Below are 18505 nucleotides of genomic sequence, written 5' to 3'. Positions count from 1 at the left end.
ACTGCCACACCTGTATGGACCACATAATCAGAGAGTTCAACCATGTCTCTTGTCATGTAGTCCAGGGAGGTGTGTCCCAGGTCAGTCACACCCACATGGATACAGAGTGATACTCGTACTTGTTGTGGAGTGCCATGAGTGGCTGTGTCATGTGTTGGATGCTGGCATGTGATAGATATTTGGCTGTTACCCGCTCCATATTCAACTTAGTGAGTGGGATATGTGTGTGCCTCAGTATTGAGTTACCCATGATCACTGTATTGTGCAAGGTAGTTAGCCTTAGGAGCTTAGGTTGAGGGGCACACTGTGTAGGTTAAATATGTGTCCCTTGGCATGTGCCATGTTGTGGTGCCTGAGTGGGTGTCTGTCTTGCTGGTCTGTGCTGTTTGGGTAAATGTCCATTGAGTGCCTCCGGGAAGGTAGGTGTGTGGCTGTTCACTGTATGTCATGGCTATCAAAGTAAGTGTGATAGTGAGCTATGTGTTCCACATGGTGTGGTGCACATGTTGATCTTATCCTCTTGACCTGCTAGTCCAGACTTTGCTGGAGTGTGCATATGTCCACATTGGGTGATATACGGGTAACTCTCACAGGTCTGAGTGTTTGGAGTTTGGAGTGGAGGGTTGTCTGTGTACATGATGCAGTTGCAACAGTGCCTCAGAATGGACAAGTGCACCAGGTTAATGGGTGAAAACTCAGAAAACCGCCCTTCAATCATGCCAGGAGGGGTGGACATAACTAGCAACTACTCAGGTTACTTCTGTGATGAACGAGTACTGCTGATGGCTCCCAGGTGTGCAACACTTATTTCTAGAATAACCTGAAGTGTCAAGCCATAATAGTATTTGAAGTGCAAGACAGAAAGAACTAGCATGATGTAAGGGCGGAACTGAAGGCAGACTTTCTGCCACCTGTAATACGTTACCTTAGCTGTGCAGTTATCAGCAGCTTTGGCCATGTGAAAGTGCAATAAGCTCTGTAGCTTATGCGATAACTGCGTAACACTATAGTACAAATAACTGGATAGGCAAGGGTTCTAATCACAATACTGGCAAGTGTGTGTGTGTGTGTGTGTGTGTGTGTGTGTGTGTGTGTGTGTGTGTGTGTGTGTGTGTGTGTGTGCGTGTGAATCATGTACTGCTGGGCTTATACCATTTTTGACTTGTGTACTACCCTTCACACTTTCCCTCGCCCCAACCTAGTAGTCCTATTGATGTCATCGACCTTAGAAGTACCTTTGGAGTAAGTAAAAACATAATAAGCTCTGTGGCACATCTGATAACTGCATAGCACTATTGTAGCAATAACTAGATAAGCAGGAGTTCTAAGCTCACTACTAGCAGGTGTGTATGAGTGTGTGTTTGTGTGAGAATCATGTAGTGTTTGGGTTATACCATGTTGACCTGTGAACTACCCTTTACACTTCCCCTCACTCCAATTTAGTAGTCCTGTTGATGTCATCCACCTTAGAAGTACCTTTGGAGAAGGGCAAAATGTATAAGCTCTGTGGCACATCTGATAACTGAGTAGCACTATAGTAGAAATGATTACATAGGCAGGAGTTCTAATATCCCTACTGGCAACTGTTTGGATGTGTGTTTTTGTGTAAGAATTATTTAGTGTGTGGGTTATACCATGTTTGACCTGTGTACTACCCTTTACACTCCCCTCACTCCAATTTAGTAGTCCTGTTGATGTCATCCACCTTAGAAGTACCTTTGGATTAGGTGAAAATGTGTAAGCTCTGTGATGCATCTGATAACTACATAGCACTATAGTAGAAATAACTAGATAGGCAGGAATTCTAATCTCTCTACTGGCAACTGTTTGAATGTGTGTGTATGTTTGTGTGAGACTCATGTAGTGCGTGGGTTGCACCATTTTTGACCTGTGTACTACCCTTTACACTTCACCTCACTCCAATTTAGTAGTCCTATTGATGTCATTCACCTTAGAAGTACCTTTGGACTAGGTGGAAATGTATAATCTCTGTGGCATGTCTGATAACTGTGTAGCACTATAGCAGAAGTAACTAGATAGGCAGGAGTTCTAATCCCAATACTGGCAACTGTTTGTGTGTGAGGATCATATTTTGTGGGGCTTATAGGTTCATAGGTTCATACTAGGCTATCTGCCCTAGGGCATTTATAAGCCTAGCCAGAATGTGTTTGGCTTTCGCCACCCATTTTAAATTTATTTTGCTATGCCCTTTTTCGAGGTTAGTATACTGTGCCTCTATCTAACAGTGACACAGAAGTGATACCCGGGGTAAACCTACGATCTCCCATCCACTCATCAAGATTCCTCTTGAAGAGAGTCAATGAGGGACTCTGCCTAACCTGGACTGGGATTTTATTCCAGAGTGAAGGGAGCCTCTGGGTTATGAATCTGTCCCTCCAGCATGTCCTATTTATTTCAGTGCTGAGGTTCAAGTCTCTCGAGCGTAGGCTCGATGGGATTTGGATTTTCTGAGGTGCAGCATGTCCATTAATTCGGGTTGGACATGGCTTTATCGTCAGGCACAGATCTCCTCTGAACAGGCGGTATGCCACTGAGTAGAGCTGGAGTTTCTTTAACCGGGCAGCATATGGCATCTGTTTGAGCCCTTTGATCCTCTTGGTGAGGTACTTTGGGGTCTTTCCAGTTGCTGCAGGTGTCTGGTAAGGTACATCCCAAAGAGGCATTGTACTCAATTATGGGCCTGATGAGGGATGAGTAAAGAGGCACGATGACCTCCCTGATCTAGATGTGAATCCTTCATGATTAGGTGGGCTATATAAAATGTTTTCTAACCACTTTGGCCACGTGGTTGTCAAATGAGAGATTGCTATCAACTTGGGTCCCCAGGTCCCTAATTACTTCTTCTGTACTTAATGGATTTCCACCTATGTGGTAATTTGTGGGCACTTTGTTTTGCCAAAGGGATGACTATACACTTTTTGGCATTTAGCTTGAGGCCATGGCTCTGGCACCAGTTGTCTGTTTCTATGAGGCCCTTTTGGAGGATGCTTGTGTCGGCTGGAGAGTCGATTATGGCACCCAGTTTGCAGTCATCTGAACTTGCTCAGCCACAGTCCTTCCGTGTTGGCCTGTACCTCCGAGAAATATATACCGAACAAGAGAGGTCCCAGGACTGAGCCTTGTGGGACACCACTTGTAACTGGTTTGGAGTCTGACATGGCTCCAGCAATTCTAACCATGTGGGTTCTGTCCTTGAGCCAGTTTGCAATCCATCTAGTGACATAGGGGTTTATATTTAAGCTGGTGAGCTTATCTATAATGCCCGAGTGGGGTATTGTATCGAAGGCTTTTGCGAGGTCCAGGTAGGCTGTGTGGACCACCTTCCCTCGTCAATGACCTTGGTGACTGTTTCAAAGAAATCAACCAGGTTTAAGAGGCAGGATCTGCCCTTAACAAAGCCGAACTGGGTAGGATCCAGTGTTTGCAGGTCCCCAATATCTTTATTTATGAGGTCCATGATGATCCTTTCCATAGCTTTGCAGACCAAGCTAGTCAGGCTTATGGGGCGATAGTTTCCAGGATCCGTTGAGGCACCACCTTTATGGAGAGGGACCACTGTTGCTGTACGCCACTCTTTGGGCACATATCCTGTAGTAAGGCTGAGATTGAACAGTAGTTTTATGTTTGGGTTTAGCTCTTCTTTGAGTTCATGTAGGACGCAGCCGGGACACCATCTGGTCCCATTGATGCTGTGTTTTTGCTTTGGAGAGGGCTCTTACCTGAGCATCTGAGATGTCAGGGGCAGCACTCTGCTGGGATAGATATTTGCCCTTTTGGTGGGAGGAGAAGTTTGCTGAACCTGTCAGCTAGGATGTTGGCAATGTCTGTGGGTTCGTGTATTTTTGTCATTTGGACTAATTCTGAGCATATCTGGGAATTACCACCCAGGTTCCTAACATAACTAAAGAAAGCCTTGTGATTATCCTTAGTGTCCTGTGCAATTTTTCTCTCGAAGCTGGCCTTAGACAATTTTATGTGTGCCCGTAGTTTTTGCTAATACTGATCAGTGATGCCTTCCCTTTTGGGATTTTGCTTTATCATTTAGTAGCTTCCTCCTTCTATTGTATAGTTTGTTTATGGCTGGTCCACCAGACAGGACGCCTGCCTTTGGAGGATTGGGTCTTGGTTTTATTTGGGATCATGATCCATGCATTCCTGAAGGTGTTCATAGAATCGTATAAAGGATTCTGGTCTGGGCTGTATTTTCCACAGGCCCGGGCTTTGAAGGATTCCACCTCAGTTTTGAGGAGTGTAAAATTTGCTTTAGAGAAGTTTTTCACTGTGGTTTTCTGGGCAGGGGTGGGGTCGGGATGTGAATATCCAGTGAGATTAGTTTATGGTCTGATCTTACCAGTGAGGGATACACTTCTGGTCTGGAGCATAGAGTCCCCATGTTGGTGATGATCAGGTCCAGTATGTTTTCCCTCTTGTGGGAGTGGTAACAAGTTGTTCCAAAGCATTTGAGTTTATAAATTCTAGGAACCTTTGGGCTAGGGTGTTGGAGCTAGAGTAATGCTCCCAGTCTATGTTTGGGTAGTTGAAGTCGCCCAATATAATGGTGTATGGAGAGACCTTCATATTTTCCAGTGTTCTCAGGAAGGCCGAGTGGGGTTCCTGGGTTTGGGAGGGTGGTCTGTAGCAGGCTATAAACTGGAAGGCAGTTTTACCGACTGTTAGTTGCACATGGATAGTCTCTGATGCTTCGTGCTTTGCCACCAACCTGGAGGTGTGGGTATATTTGATGAATATCGATACTCCCCTCCTTTTGTGGTTCGTCCAAGTTTTGGGGAAAAGCATGGTATGAGGTATAACCTGGTAGTGCTGGGGTGCTCTCGGGAGCCCTGAACCAGTTTTCTGTTACCGCACAGATATCGATGTTCTCCATGCTAAGGAGAGTTTCGAAAAGTGCATCTTGAGGTTTAGACTTCTGGCGTTGAGTAGCATTACTCTTAGTTTCTTATCCCTTGTGATACCTATGGAGGTGGGTTTGTCTTTTGAGCCTTGCCTAAAAAGGCACTATGGGGTAGCAAGAGCCTTTGCCAATATCCAAAGCCCAGGGTGACAGGTGCAAGCCGTCCCTAGAAGCATCGTGGCTTGTCGAGCATATCATCCCAAGCTGACAGGCATTGGATCCCCTTTGAATGACACCAGTACTTAAGCCAATTGTTGAAATTGATCATCTTGTCTTCATATTGTGGCATCATTCTTGGTGAGGGTAAGATGCTACTCAAGGTCAGGGTCATACCGGCCTGGGCTACATGCTCAGAGAGCTCCTTTATGTCTCTTTTCATGTAGTCCAGGGAGGTACATCTCAGGTCATTCACACCAGCATGGACAATGACTGAGTCATATTTGTACTTGCCTTGGAGTGACCTGAGTGCTTGTGTTATGTGGCGGTTCCTAGCACCCGACAGGCTGCTCACCGTGACCCTCTCCTTGTTCAGCCTGGTGAGCGGGACGTCAGTGTGCCTGACGATAGAGTCACCTATTACAAGTGTATCAGGTGTGTTGTTTAGTCTTAAGGGCTGTGACTGTTTGGCACACTGGCTTTGTTAGATATGTGTTGCACGTGTTTTGTTTTGGGGTAGCGGCTGCTTGGGTGTCTGCTTTGGAGGTCTCTGCTGCTTCAGCAGATCTTTATTTAGAGCCTCAGTATGTTTTTGTGTGATTATGTGTTTGGTTTGCTGTCGTGGTAGGTCTATGTGAGACTGGAATTGTAGTGAGTATGGTTTCCTTCTCCTCCTGACTGGTTATGCCAGTACTGAGTTGAGAGAGCTTAGCCTCCAGTTTGGCTATATGGTTGCATCTCTCACATGTGTTGGAATTTGTTGGGAGGAGGAGAGGGTTGTCTGTGTACATGAGGCAGTTGTAACATTGCCTCAAGATTCCCAGATTCACCAGCTGGACCGGAGAGGAGATTGACAACTGACCTTTGGACATGCTAGAATAATATTGGTGTTATTAGAATTATAAGTTATTAGAAACTAGAATTATACCATTTTGATGTGTATACCATACACAGCTGGTGACCATCTCCCGCTGCCATTACTTTATATAGTGTGGTAACAGCATCTGCCTCACATACAGCAAGTTAAACCATTGCAGAGTCCTCTGTACAGATGTGTCTGGAATATCCAGATGTTTGCAACCTATACATGGTCAGAAGTGGTCGTGTGCCTGAACAATGCCCATGTATGTGATATTGTAGCCAAATAGGCCACAGTGAGTGTACTGACACATATGGCAGCATGAGGTATCATACCTGACTGAAACATCATGCTAATACGACATATGCCACCCTCACAGGTGGTCAGCTTTGTAGGTGCAATACATGAGTCCAGATGCTTGGTTTTACAAGTGAACTGTTCATGTTTTGGATCACATTAAAGGGTGGAAGAGGTGTGGAGTGACATATTGTGGTCCTAATTTTTATGTAACAGGAACATTTTGCATCTTAACAGGGGTGTGTACATAATTTATATACACTGTATACCACTAATGTGTCACACATTTCCCTACCTTAGGCTATTTGTCCAGCCCATTTTGCTGGCCTCTGTCCAGATGTCTTGACACTGACAAGTTGTGAGGTATGCTACAGGAATGTTGAATTCATGTCAGATAGGCCCCAGTGGTGACCACTATGATGCAATGCAATTAACCCCACCACAATTTAACATGCACATAAAGCAGTATAGCTATTACATAAAGCAATATAGCTATTACTGATAGTTGTGTGCATGGTAAATTCCATGCACTTCACATGCCTTGAGTATTGCCAGGCAACAGAACAATGTCATACTCACCAGCTTTAGGCAGATCTCCCATATGCAGACCAGAGGGTCCTAGGTAGTTGTGAGAGGGAGGTATTGTTAGAAGACTCACATGTGGCCTTGGTACAGGATGGATGCAGCATGTCTGCACATTTACAGTACTAACCTAATAATACACAATGTTCTGTCCGCACCATAGATGTGCACTTCTCTGCATTAGAAAACCCCATCCACAACTGCAGTTGTACTTTACACATGGATGTAGATACAATACAGATACATGTATGTCTGATACATTAGTGTACTAATCCCCACTGGACCCTCACCTGCATGCTCCCTGTCCATTATGTGTGTGTTACCCACCTCCAGCATATTAGCCTTTGTACCCTGATGTTGTACTGGGGTGTGTGCCCCAAGGTTGGTGGGGCTCATGTGCTACACAACTTGGTTGTGTGATGGATGACAAAGAGAAATATGAAGTAATTTGTATGATGTGGTGATGATTGTACCCAAGGGTGACAGAGTGGTCATTGCAGCAGATGTCAATGGGCATGTTGGTGAAGGGAACATAGGGTCTGTAGAAGTGATGGGTATGCATGGTGTTAAAAGGAATGCAGACAGTGAGATGGTAGTGGGGTTTGCAAAACAGATGGACATGGCGGTGGTGAATATGTACTATAACACGAAAGAGGAGTATCGGGTGAGTTACAAGACTATAGTAATATGCACACAGGTGGAATATATCGAATGTAGGAGGGCCAGTTTGAAGGAGATTGGAGTCTGTAAAGTGTTGAAGGGGAAAGTGTACTTAGGCAGCATAGAATGTTGGTCTGCAGGATAATGTTGGTGATCAAGAAGAGAGGGAGTGTGAGTTCAGCAGCAAGGATCACATGGTGTAAATTAGAAAAGGGTGACTGTGAGGTGGAGTTCAAGGAATGATTAAGACAGACACTGCGTGGAACTGTCAGTTTACCACATATCTGATTAAGTACAGCAGAGCTACTAAGGGAGATGGCTAGAAAGGTGCTTGGTGTGACATGTGGATGGAAGAAGTAGTACAAGGAGACCTGGTGGTGGACTGAGGAAGTACAAGACAGTATACAGGGAAAGAGGATGGGGAAGAAGGAGTGAGACTGTCAGAGAGATGAGGAAAGTAGACAGGAGTGTGAGGGGATGAGGTGCATGGCAAAGAGAGAGGTGGCAAAGGCTAAGGATGAGACATATGAAGAGTTGTATGACAGTTTTTGAATTACTGGTTGGTTGTAGTTCCCTTTGCCATGTTCAGCAATTTTAGTTGTTTTGCTAAGAAATGGTTGTATATCTGGCCATTGTATATGGCTTATCATGATGTAGCAGTGTACTGTTCACTTATTTATTTGTATTGTATTGGGGGCAGATGTGAGTGTGCATGCTGCCCCAATGGGTGGTCTATCAGCAGCATATGTTCGTATGGGTATTTTTAGACATGTATGCATATATATATATATATATATATATGTGTGTGTGTGTGTGTGTGTGTGTATTTGTATACACACACACACACACACACACACACACACACACACACACACACACACACACACATACACACACACACACACACACATATATATATATATATATATATATATATATATATATATATAAACTTCAGTATTTATTGGTAATACATCTATATATTGTTATACACATATATGTATCTCCATACATATCTATCTCTCTCTATGTATATGTTTCTTTTCAGATATTTATATATATATATATATATATATATATATATATATATATATATATATATATATATATATATATATATATAGATACCAATTCTTCCTAATTGCACAATGTCTCTTCCCTATTGAAAAACCGGCTGTAAAGTAGGGTATGTTTGAGAAAAAATCCTAAAACCATACATCTGAGATGGCCTACTGGTAAATTGCTTTGACTATGGTGTGCAGGGTCCTGGGTTTATGATCTGCAGTTTGTTTTGTTGCTAGGCAGAACAGGGACTGTTGGATATAGGATGATTAAGGCAGTTTATGAGGGCTTAGTCTCCACACACACTGCACATTGCCATACTGTACAAGGGCTGGTGATGTTGGCCACAGTACAGGAGCCATGGAACAGTCATCAACTTACAGTCTGTGTTGTTTGTAGTAAAGGCCTGCCACTGTAGTAGCAACAACTACATAGCCAGGGGTTCTAATTTGAGGAAGCCCAAATCTGTGAACATTTGTGTGCCAGTACAGTACCCTGTGTTTCAGTGAGTACTATGTCCACCTGGAGGGTGGCTCTCACATTTTAGAAAGACGTGCTCCCACTACATGTACCAGGTCCACTGCATGTGGTCTGCTGTCTCCATCAACCTCACAATTATCTGACAACAATCTTCAGCCCAGTAAGGCATGTGCTGTGTGCATGAACTATGTAACAGTATGCCCTGACTGAAAGGATAGTCACGGCTGCTAAACCCATGTGTGTCAAATGTGTGTATGACTGTATATGTTTGTCAATGTGTATCTGTCAGTATGTTATAGTATGTTGTGTGTATTCACACCCAGTACATCCCCCATTGCCATACTGTACAAGGCCAGGTGATGTAGTCCACTTTAAAGGAACTTCGGAACACACATCACCCTACAAGCTCTGTGGTGTGTGCAATTAAGGCAGAACACATTAGTAGCAATAACTCTATATGTAGGGGTTCTAAGTTCAGTGTTGGCAAGTGTGTGTGTGTGTGTGTGTGTGTGTGTGTGTGTGTGTGTGTGTGTGTGTGTGTGTGTGTGTGTGTGTGTGTGTGTAGGCATCTACTTCAGTTTGCAGTAAAACCATTTCCCAGGTGTTCATTTAACCGAGACCAAATTGGCAAAAGCTGAAATTGCAAATGAATCATCTTGTGGAAGCTCATTTCACCAAAACTAGTAGTGGTAGTGTAAATGCCCTATTCCCCACTATACAGCTGTACAGTGATACTGGAGGTAGTATATATAGTTGGTGGTGGTCGTTGGGGGTACAGCCCCCCACATTGGGGGTAGTGTTGTGTGTATCCCTATGCGTAGTGTGCTGTTATACTGTCGAGTCTATGTTAAGAGGATAAGTAGTTGTTATTCTAACTAAGTGTGGGGGTACGCCACCCCACACCCTCCAATGTGGGGGTCTGTGCCCCCCCACACAACCACCACAACTATTTATACCAACTCCAGAATTGCACTACAGTGAGGAACAGGACATATACCATGCCACTACTATTTTCAGTGAAATGATATTTGGCGGATTGACTATTAAGTGATTTGAGGTTTTGGCAATTCAGACTTGGTGGAATTACATTTGCAAAAATGAGTTCTCTGCAAAGTGAACTACATCCATGTGAACAGTACTCTGTGTGCTGCATCAACACAAAAGCCTCTGTGTGTGTTATTCACAAACTTTTGGTGTGTGCCACCCAGCACACTTACCATTGCCCACTGTACAAGAGCCACTTACATCAGCCACCATGCACTTACCTGTATACACCTCTCAGACCTATCAGCCATGTGGCACATGCCAGAACTATTATACAGACCTGTTACTTGTGTTCAGCTGTACCCTGGATATGACACAGTCAATGTGTTACCACACTGCCACGACCCTTGTAGGAATGGACAGCAGGTCAACGTCCTTCTGACACATAGACACCTAGAACACAAACAGAATAAATTATGGGGACCACATTTGGTCAGTGTTAATAACAGCAATAATGCATCATGGCTGAACAGTTACATACCCTGATGTGTAAGCATTAAACATGCCAACGGACACCTTAAACAGCATTATATTGCTAAACTGTAGTATATTCACCCTGTGCATCAGAACCATATTAGCATGTTCCTGCATCGATGGTATGGATGACAGGGATGTGACACAGGTATCATCATATGCACAGGGTGTGGTGTGGGTTTGCCAGATGTCTAGGCTGAGCCATTTGGTTAACATCATGTGTGTGGGTTAGGGGGTTGTTTATTAAATGGGCCATGCAGAGGTGGTGTGTGTATGTATGGAGGTGCCCTAGTTGTGATGGTGATGTGTCTGTGTGTATGGATGCACACAGTTCTGCCATGCGACTGCCCTATACAGTGCTATGTTGGAAAGCTGCAGACTGTACATGGCAGGATGTACAGTTCACTGTGTCTGACCATGGACACGGGAACTGGGTCTGCCAGGGGTTGCACGGGCACCACCAGGCAGAAGGCCAGATATGGTACTCTCCCATGATGATGACAATTGTCTGCTGGATCCGTGTGCCTTTTGGGACGGACCAGGACCATGTGCCCATGGTCTGCTGTGTCATGGTGTGGACAGCACCCTCCCTGCATTGGAGCTGCTGGTACTGCCACTACGGGAGCGGGAGTGAGATGTTACATGGCCATGTAGACCCTCAGCTGTTTGTGGTGCTGTCCAACTTCCATGTGGCTGATGCCCAACTCCCACCACATGCTCTAGCACAGACATCCCACGGTAAAGGATTGTCACCATCTCACCCAACCATCTATCCTTGACCTCCACATGATAATGGTGGGCATCTGCAAGATCACAGATGTTGTCACATACAGCAGGTAGAGTAGCCCTCTGGTGCCTCAGACCAACTCTGGTGTAACATTCCATATGTGCCTGTGCCTCCATGATGGTCTGAAACATGCATCTGGTGACACCTGCTGTGACACTTGTGGCAGGGGCATGATGGGCAGCAGTCCTCCTATGAGCGCCCTCATCCATCTGCCTGTTTGAGACCTCAATTGTTATCCAGCTATGGCTGGTGTCTACAGACACACTTGCAATAGTCACTACACTTTCCCGTCCCATGCCACCACCCGCCAACTGTCCCTCATCTATGGCCACTGGTGATGGGGTATGTGTGGGCATTGTGACTGTGTGCGTGGATGGGGTGGAAAAAGTGGGATGCCAACCAATGGCACAGATTCAGTCTCTGACAACCCTGCCTGTGCCTCACTATGATTATCGTCATTGTCAGACTCTGCAGAGACACTAACATCAGTTTCCCTTCGGGAGGGACCCCGACCAACATCGCCACCTGTGAAGGGAAGACAATACATCTAAATTAATACCTGTACGTTATGGCTTACTTACACGCACACACACACACACACACACACACACACACACACACACACACACACACACACACACACACACACACTTACAGGCGAGGTGGCACAAAGAGATTACATAGACCTCAGATTACCCAACAGTTGACATGCATGACACATGGCACCCAGCATCATGCATTGCAGCCATTCTTAATCCCTGTTACTAACAGTATACATTTCTGGGATGCATGAGTCATGTTAGTAGGTGATGTCCCTTCCCCTGGAACACTCTGCACCCATGTACACATTAATGCTGTGCACCTGTATAGCACACTAGCATCTACTGTAGACCATATCTAACAAGTGTACAAATCATTGCTGAATGCGTAGTTGTCTGGTAGTTATGCTTGCTCTGTTCCTCATAACCCCTATGTGTTTGTCTGACACATAACTAGGATGATATGAGGATTGATGTCACTAATTAATGACTGACATTTGATTTACAGATCTCATCATCAGCAGTACATGTATGTGCAATTAAATCCGGTTACACCAATAACTTTCAAAGCTTAATGTGGATATGAGGAGAGTACACACACCTGTTGACATGCCAGCCTCTTCTACAATATGAAATGGGACCACAGTGCTGCATTTGACAACATTACAAACACTTGATATGTGACATATGACCTGTGCAATCCAATCAAGAATCAAACAAATGTGTTAGTTGTGAGAATACCGGCTGAGATGCATACAATATGGGGGTTGCATACATGAGAACACCCTCAAACCAATGGTTTGTTGAAGCACCTGTTAAGTGAACTACAGCAGTCGCTATTCCTGGTAAGGGGTATACTAGCATGGCACATCTTGACTTGGCATTATTTGGTAAGTCTTCCCTACAAAGGTCCCCCAACTCTGCCAGAATGCAAGGCCAGCTCATGTGTACAGCCCTTGGGGGTCACACACTTTACTATTGCTGTTGAGTCTGGGTTATGTCTGGGGCAATTCATAACCTTAAATGTGTTCAGATACAGCCATTCTTAGCTAGCTTTGGATGTATGCTTCAGTTCACTGTTGTGTTTGAAGCTGAAATCCCTCCCCACCCTCAGCTTTATTGCAGATGCTTGACAATTGTGAGCCATACGTGAGTGTTATTTTGCAGTGTTCAAAATCCCCTCCACCATGTCTACAGGCCTAGTTCCATCTAATGAACAGCAACCCTAAGAGTGTACACTGGCACCAGCAAGCTTCAAGTTGGGGATGGTGGCCCTGAGGTGAAGTGAGGTGTTGCTGGTGCATCACACATATCTCTATGAATACTGTCTGTAGGTTCATAGGTTCATAAGTAGGTACTAGGCTATCGGCCCTGGGGCCTATACAAGCCCAGCCAAAAAGGTACCCTGGCTTTTGCCACCCAAGAAAATTATTTTCCTGTGCCACTGTCGAGGTTTGAACCTTGGTGTCAAGACACAATTACACACTGCAACACATGCCTTTGGGAGACATGCTGTTTTGCTTTTGCTACCTGTACACAGCTCTGGATGGTGTTTCTTGTGGGTAAAATCTTCCATCTCCTTACCCTATCCCATAGGCCACACTTATGCGGAATCCAGGCAACTGTTGCCCCTCTACTACACAGGCAGTACTTGCTAGACATTCCTGCAACTCCCTCAGTGTTATTGCATGTCTCCTGGTGGCCTCCCTAACCAGTTTTCTACATGTCTTGTCATCTGTTTTGGATGGGCATCTAGTTCTTTTCAACATCACTGTTGTCCCATATTTAACACACCTCTAGATCACTGTCTGCACTGTTTTCCATGGTATATGCAATGGTGAGGTAATGTTTTTTTCCCTACTCCCAACTGCTACATTTCAGATGTGGGATCCCTTTGATGCTTTGTAAGATGTGTGCAAGCCATGGCTGCTTCTGTTGCAGGCAACTGAGGAAATGTCATGAATATACTTCTCGGATAGCAGACCATTACTTGGTGTGACATTGAGGCCCTGTACATGATGGCAGGTTTGTACTCAAGTAGAGTGAATGCTATCAGTACATCACAAGCTGCCACCACAATACGTTATTTTGAGTGTGTGCACACATATGCATCTAGTGTATTGTAAGGTGTGTATATCCCATATTTGTTGCACTAACATATAATGCTATTTTACATGTTAATTGTTAATGTTAGGATCACATTACAAGTTGTAAAAGGTGTGGAATGTATTATTGTGGTCTGTTGTTGTATATATATCAGGAACAGTTGCCATTTTAATAGGTGTGTGTACACTGTTGTATCCACTATATAAGGGTAATGTTTCATACATGTCCCTACAGTAGCCCATTTGTCCCACCATTGTGTTTGTCTCTGTCCACACATCTTGCACTAACAGGTTGTGAGGTATACTGCAGGAATCTTACATACCCCTCAGATATGACACCATGGGGACCACTGTGATGCAGTGCAGTTAATACCAACTAAACTGAACATGCACATCATGCATTATGGCTAGGTGTGATAAATGTGTGCATGGCAAATAGCATGGGCTTAACATGGCCGGTATATTAGCAAACCTCAACAAAACAATTCCATACTCACCAGATACAGACTGCTGTCCCAGTTGTATACCAGAGGGACCTAAATAGTTGTGGGAGAGAGGTAATGTCAGTAGCCACTGATGTGGTCTTGGTACAGGGTGGAAGCAGCATTTCAGCACATTAACAGTACAACCCGAAATACTACAAAATATGCTAGCAATCACCATAGATGTATATGTCTGTGCATTACTAAACACCAGCAAGACCTACTATTTCATCTGATATATGCATGTAGATAATATACAGATAAAAATGGATAAGCAACAGTGTTCTAGTAATATGCACTGGGGCCTTACCTGCATGCTCCTCGTTCAGTGTGTGGGTGCAACTCACCTCCACAATGCTTTCCTAAGCTTCATGGCTTGTGCGTTCGGTGGGTGTCCCAAGGTTGGCGAGGAGCTCCTCGGTGGGTGTCAGTAGGGGCTAGATGGCTGGGAGCTCCACCTGTGGCTAGCCGGTCCCTCACTACAGCAGCAGCTGATGGATGGGCATGGCGGATGAGGTTGGTTGCCCAATGCCTCAACTGCTCATAAGTTCTGCTGTGCAGGCCGGCATAATTTACTCTGTGGACCAGATCATTCCACAGGGCGGTCCTCTCCCGCACATCTTGTGCTCTCCGTCCAAATAATAGGGCATAATGTTTGATCACATATTGGGAGATGATGTCAGTTTCCCCAACAGAGAATGCTGGTAGGTGAGCCCTCTGCATGTTACAGGAAGAAAGGTCACAGGACATCATACGGTTGTCAAATTGCACATCAATAGTGGATATTACCTGCAAATAATCCAAACTACACCATGATTGTCCAATCTATCATGGCTATAGCAGCTTGCATTACACTCCTGGCCCTGTGCTATATTATTCCCCCCAGTGTTGGATACTTAATTTCATAATCCTCTATTCTCCATTCATTTATGTGTAGTGGGATGGCAGTGGCCATCTTCCATGTGGATGGTGTGTGGATGGTGACAGGCCTGTGTTTGACTGTGGTGTGTGATGGAACTGTGTGCACATGCCTGAGTTCATGTAGGAGGCAGACAGCGATGTTATTATGCCCCATGGAGATTTGCTGTTGTTACCATCAGTAGGCAATATGTACATGCTCACCACTGCTGAGAAGAGGAGTGTGGTTGATGTGCATATCCCCCTATACAACTGGGGTGGACAGGGTGGCAATGTTCCCACCTAACCTGTCTGATGCAGGTTGCCTATATCCATGGCATGTGTGTATGAGGTGTGGCTTTACCCCCAGTACAGGGTGAATTGTGTTGTTGCCTCTGAGACTGACAACATATGCGGAGACACTGTTGCAATTGTCCTTGCTGGTGTGGATATGTCTGATTTTTAGTCGTAGTCAGCCTTACAGGAAGTCTCCTGTGAACTTACATGTTTTCTCAGATAGAGGTGGACTTACTTCCAAGTTGTTGCCTGCACCTATGTGTCCCTGTACAGCCAATATAGCAACCTATTATGTGGTGTGGGTATTGCCGCTGTCCACCAAAGGGGATTACTCTACCTTGGTGGTGACTGGTTATACATGTTAGGTAATGCTGAGTTCATATAGCTACAGTGGATATAAGGTGTACACACCCCTATTACAATGCCTGGTATTTGTGCAATTGAAACACAACACCACAATAACTCATTTCAAAACAATCCCCACCTTTAATGTGACCTATAGCCTCTACAATTCAATTGAAAACATAACAATCTGGTCTGTGAAAACATATGGAAATAATCAGTACAATAAGCCAGTTGAATGAGTATGCACACCCTTAAACTGATATGTTGTGTATGCACCTCTTGAGATGGGTACAGCATTAATTCTTTTTGGTTTGGACTCTAACATCATATCACATCTTCACTTGGCAATAGTTGCTCACCTTCCTAGAAATACCTTTGTTTGTTTTTCAATGGAATTGTACAGGTTAGGGGTCACATTCAAGATGGAAGACATTCTGAAATGATTTTCTGTGGTCTCATTGTCATACAGCACGCAAACCTGGCATTCCAACAGGGGTGTGTACACTTGTTATAGCCACTGTATATAGGTGTTGATATAGCTGTTAGTGGTAGGCATGGACAGAGGGTCATAACACAGTTGGACACTTCTCCGATTACTACCTGATAATCATGCCTACTCTAGTACCCATATCAATGTCAGGGCAATGCAACAACCAGTAGCTGTACACATTTATGTCTGCTGTATGCACTAACACTGATATTACATGCATGTGCAACATGCACAACCTATATACCTGACTGCTTGAAACCCATGTTATTAGTTTGTCCCTTCCAGATGAACATATGCATGCATACATGTGCTCAGGGGATACCTGGTATGCATTTCTGTTCTATGTTAGTATGGCACACTGTATTTGCAGTCTTGCTGCTCAATCATACTTCTCAACCTGTTATAGCAGGACATCTGGACAATGGCACACATAAATGGGTGACAAAAGGGACATCAGTATTGATGCTGTATTAATATAGCTGCACCATATATTAGTAAGTTGATTGCACAGTAGGCTTTGACATCAGTCTTCTAACCTGGAAGATGTCCAACAGTCATAAGCAGGCTATTATGTTACAATGTCATTGCTCACAAACCTGCCAATAGTTTGGCTGACATAACACAGGTATATGTGTATGTGACTACAGATATCAGTCACAAATGTGCTTATTGTCCAGCAGAACACTGTACAGTTGAATGTTATTAATTCAATATATCAGATGCAGTTCAACACACATGTCTGCAACATTTCTTTTCTATGCACATGCCCTATATAGGTCTCCTAGATATACAAAACAAATGTTTATCATACTCATATTCACATGTAACATATGGATATTGACAACATCCCATTAACTGGCCTAGCAGTGGCACAGTCACAACTGTTTGACAGACATCCCTGTAGTTGTTTGAGCTGTCCTTTCCCAGGTGAGTCAAGCTCCTGAGATGTGATCCCACCTCAAACCTCTCAGAGCATCACATCTGGACAATGCCTAAAATGATGGGGGATAAATAGGGACAGACTTTAAATATTCCTGTTACAAACTTAGGAAGTTTGTAGAATAATACATTTTGCATTACCATGAATATTCTTAGGGATGTGGAGTCATAAACTCATGTGTTTGTCATTACTTGATGACTTTAGTCCTTAGCTACTTGCCAGAAATGTACAGATTTCAGGAGGAACGGGCAAAAACTATGATGTGAAAATCTGGACATTCAGTGAAGATTTGTACAGATGAGAGGTATGGCTGTGATCTCTCCCATTGCAGAGAGGGCCAGATGCTATGGCCATAGCAGCTGTTCAGCAGGACATTAGTACAGCAAGTCTTGTTGGGACATATATTCTTCCAAATCATATTTCCCATTATTACAGTCCAAGTACAACATTCAATTACATGCTTATATGTTCCATTTACCTTTTTTTCTTCTTCTCTTTTCCAGTTTTTGTTGTTTTTGTTTTGTTTTGTTTTGTTTTCTTTTCTTTCTTTCTCTCTCTCTCTCTCTCTCTCTCTCTCTCTCTCTCTCTCTCTCTGCACTACAGGGATAGAGCTGGTTTGAATAGGTGGCAGCATGGATTTTGTAGGTGATGCTCATGACCAGGTGATGGCTTGTGCACAAGTTGGTGTTCCCCACTTGCTATCTGCATGCAGAGCAGCTGTGTAGTTCTTCCAATAGCCAATGTTATGGCAACACACTCCTATAACTGAGTACTCCATGTGGGCATTGACCCTTTCCCTTACCTGTGAGGAAGACATCCTGGAGTTGTGTGAGCTAATACCTCCTACAACAGGACTTGTGGAGACAAGCCAAATAAATGGTGGGGAAAGTTCAGGACTTAGGAGCAGAATGTGAGTATTGCTGTTATATGTTTGGAATACTACTAGTTTAACGGGGTTTGTCTGAACATGCTACATCTGTATGGATTTCAGTCTGACAAAGTTCTGTCTTTGTATAGCTCTCAACTGTAGGGCTATCCACATAATGGCCACAGGTTAGCCTGTTATGTCTGGTCTG

This window comes from Protopterus annectens, chromosome 1.part1 (genome assembly GCF_019279795.1).
Source record: "Protopterus annectens isolate FY-2018-M chromosome 1.part1, PAN1.0, whole genome shotgun sequence".
NCBI classification, from domain to species: domain Eukaryota; kingdom Metazoa; phylum Chordata; order Ceratodontiformes; family Protopteridae; genus Protopterus; species Protopterus annectens.
The sequence above is the reverse complement of the archived record's forward strand: the minus strand, read 5'-3'. Positions refer to the sequence as shown.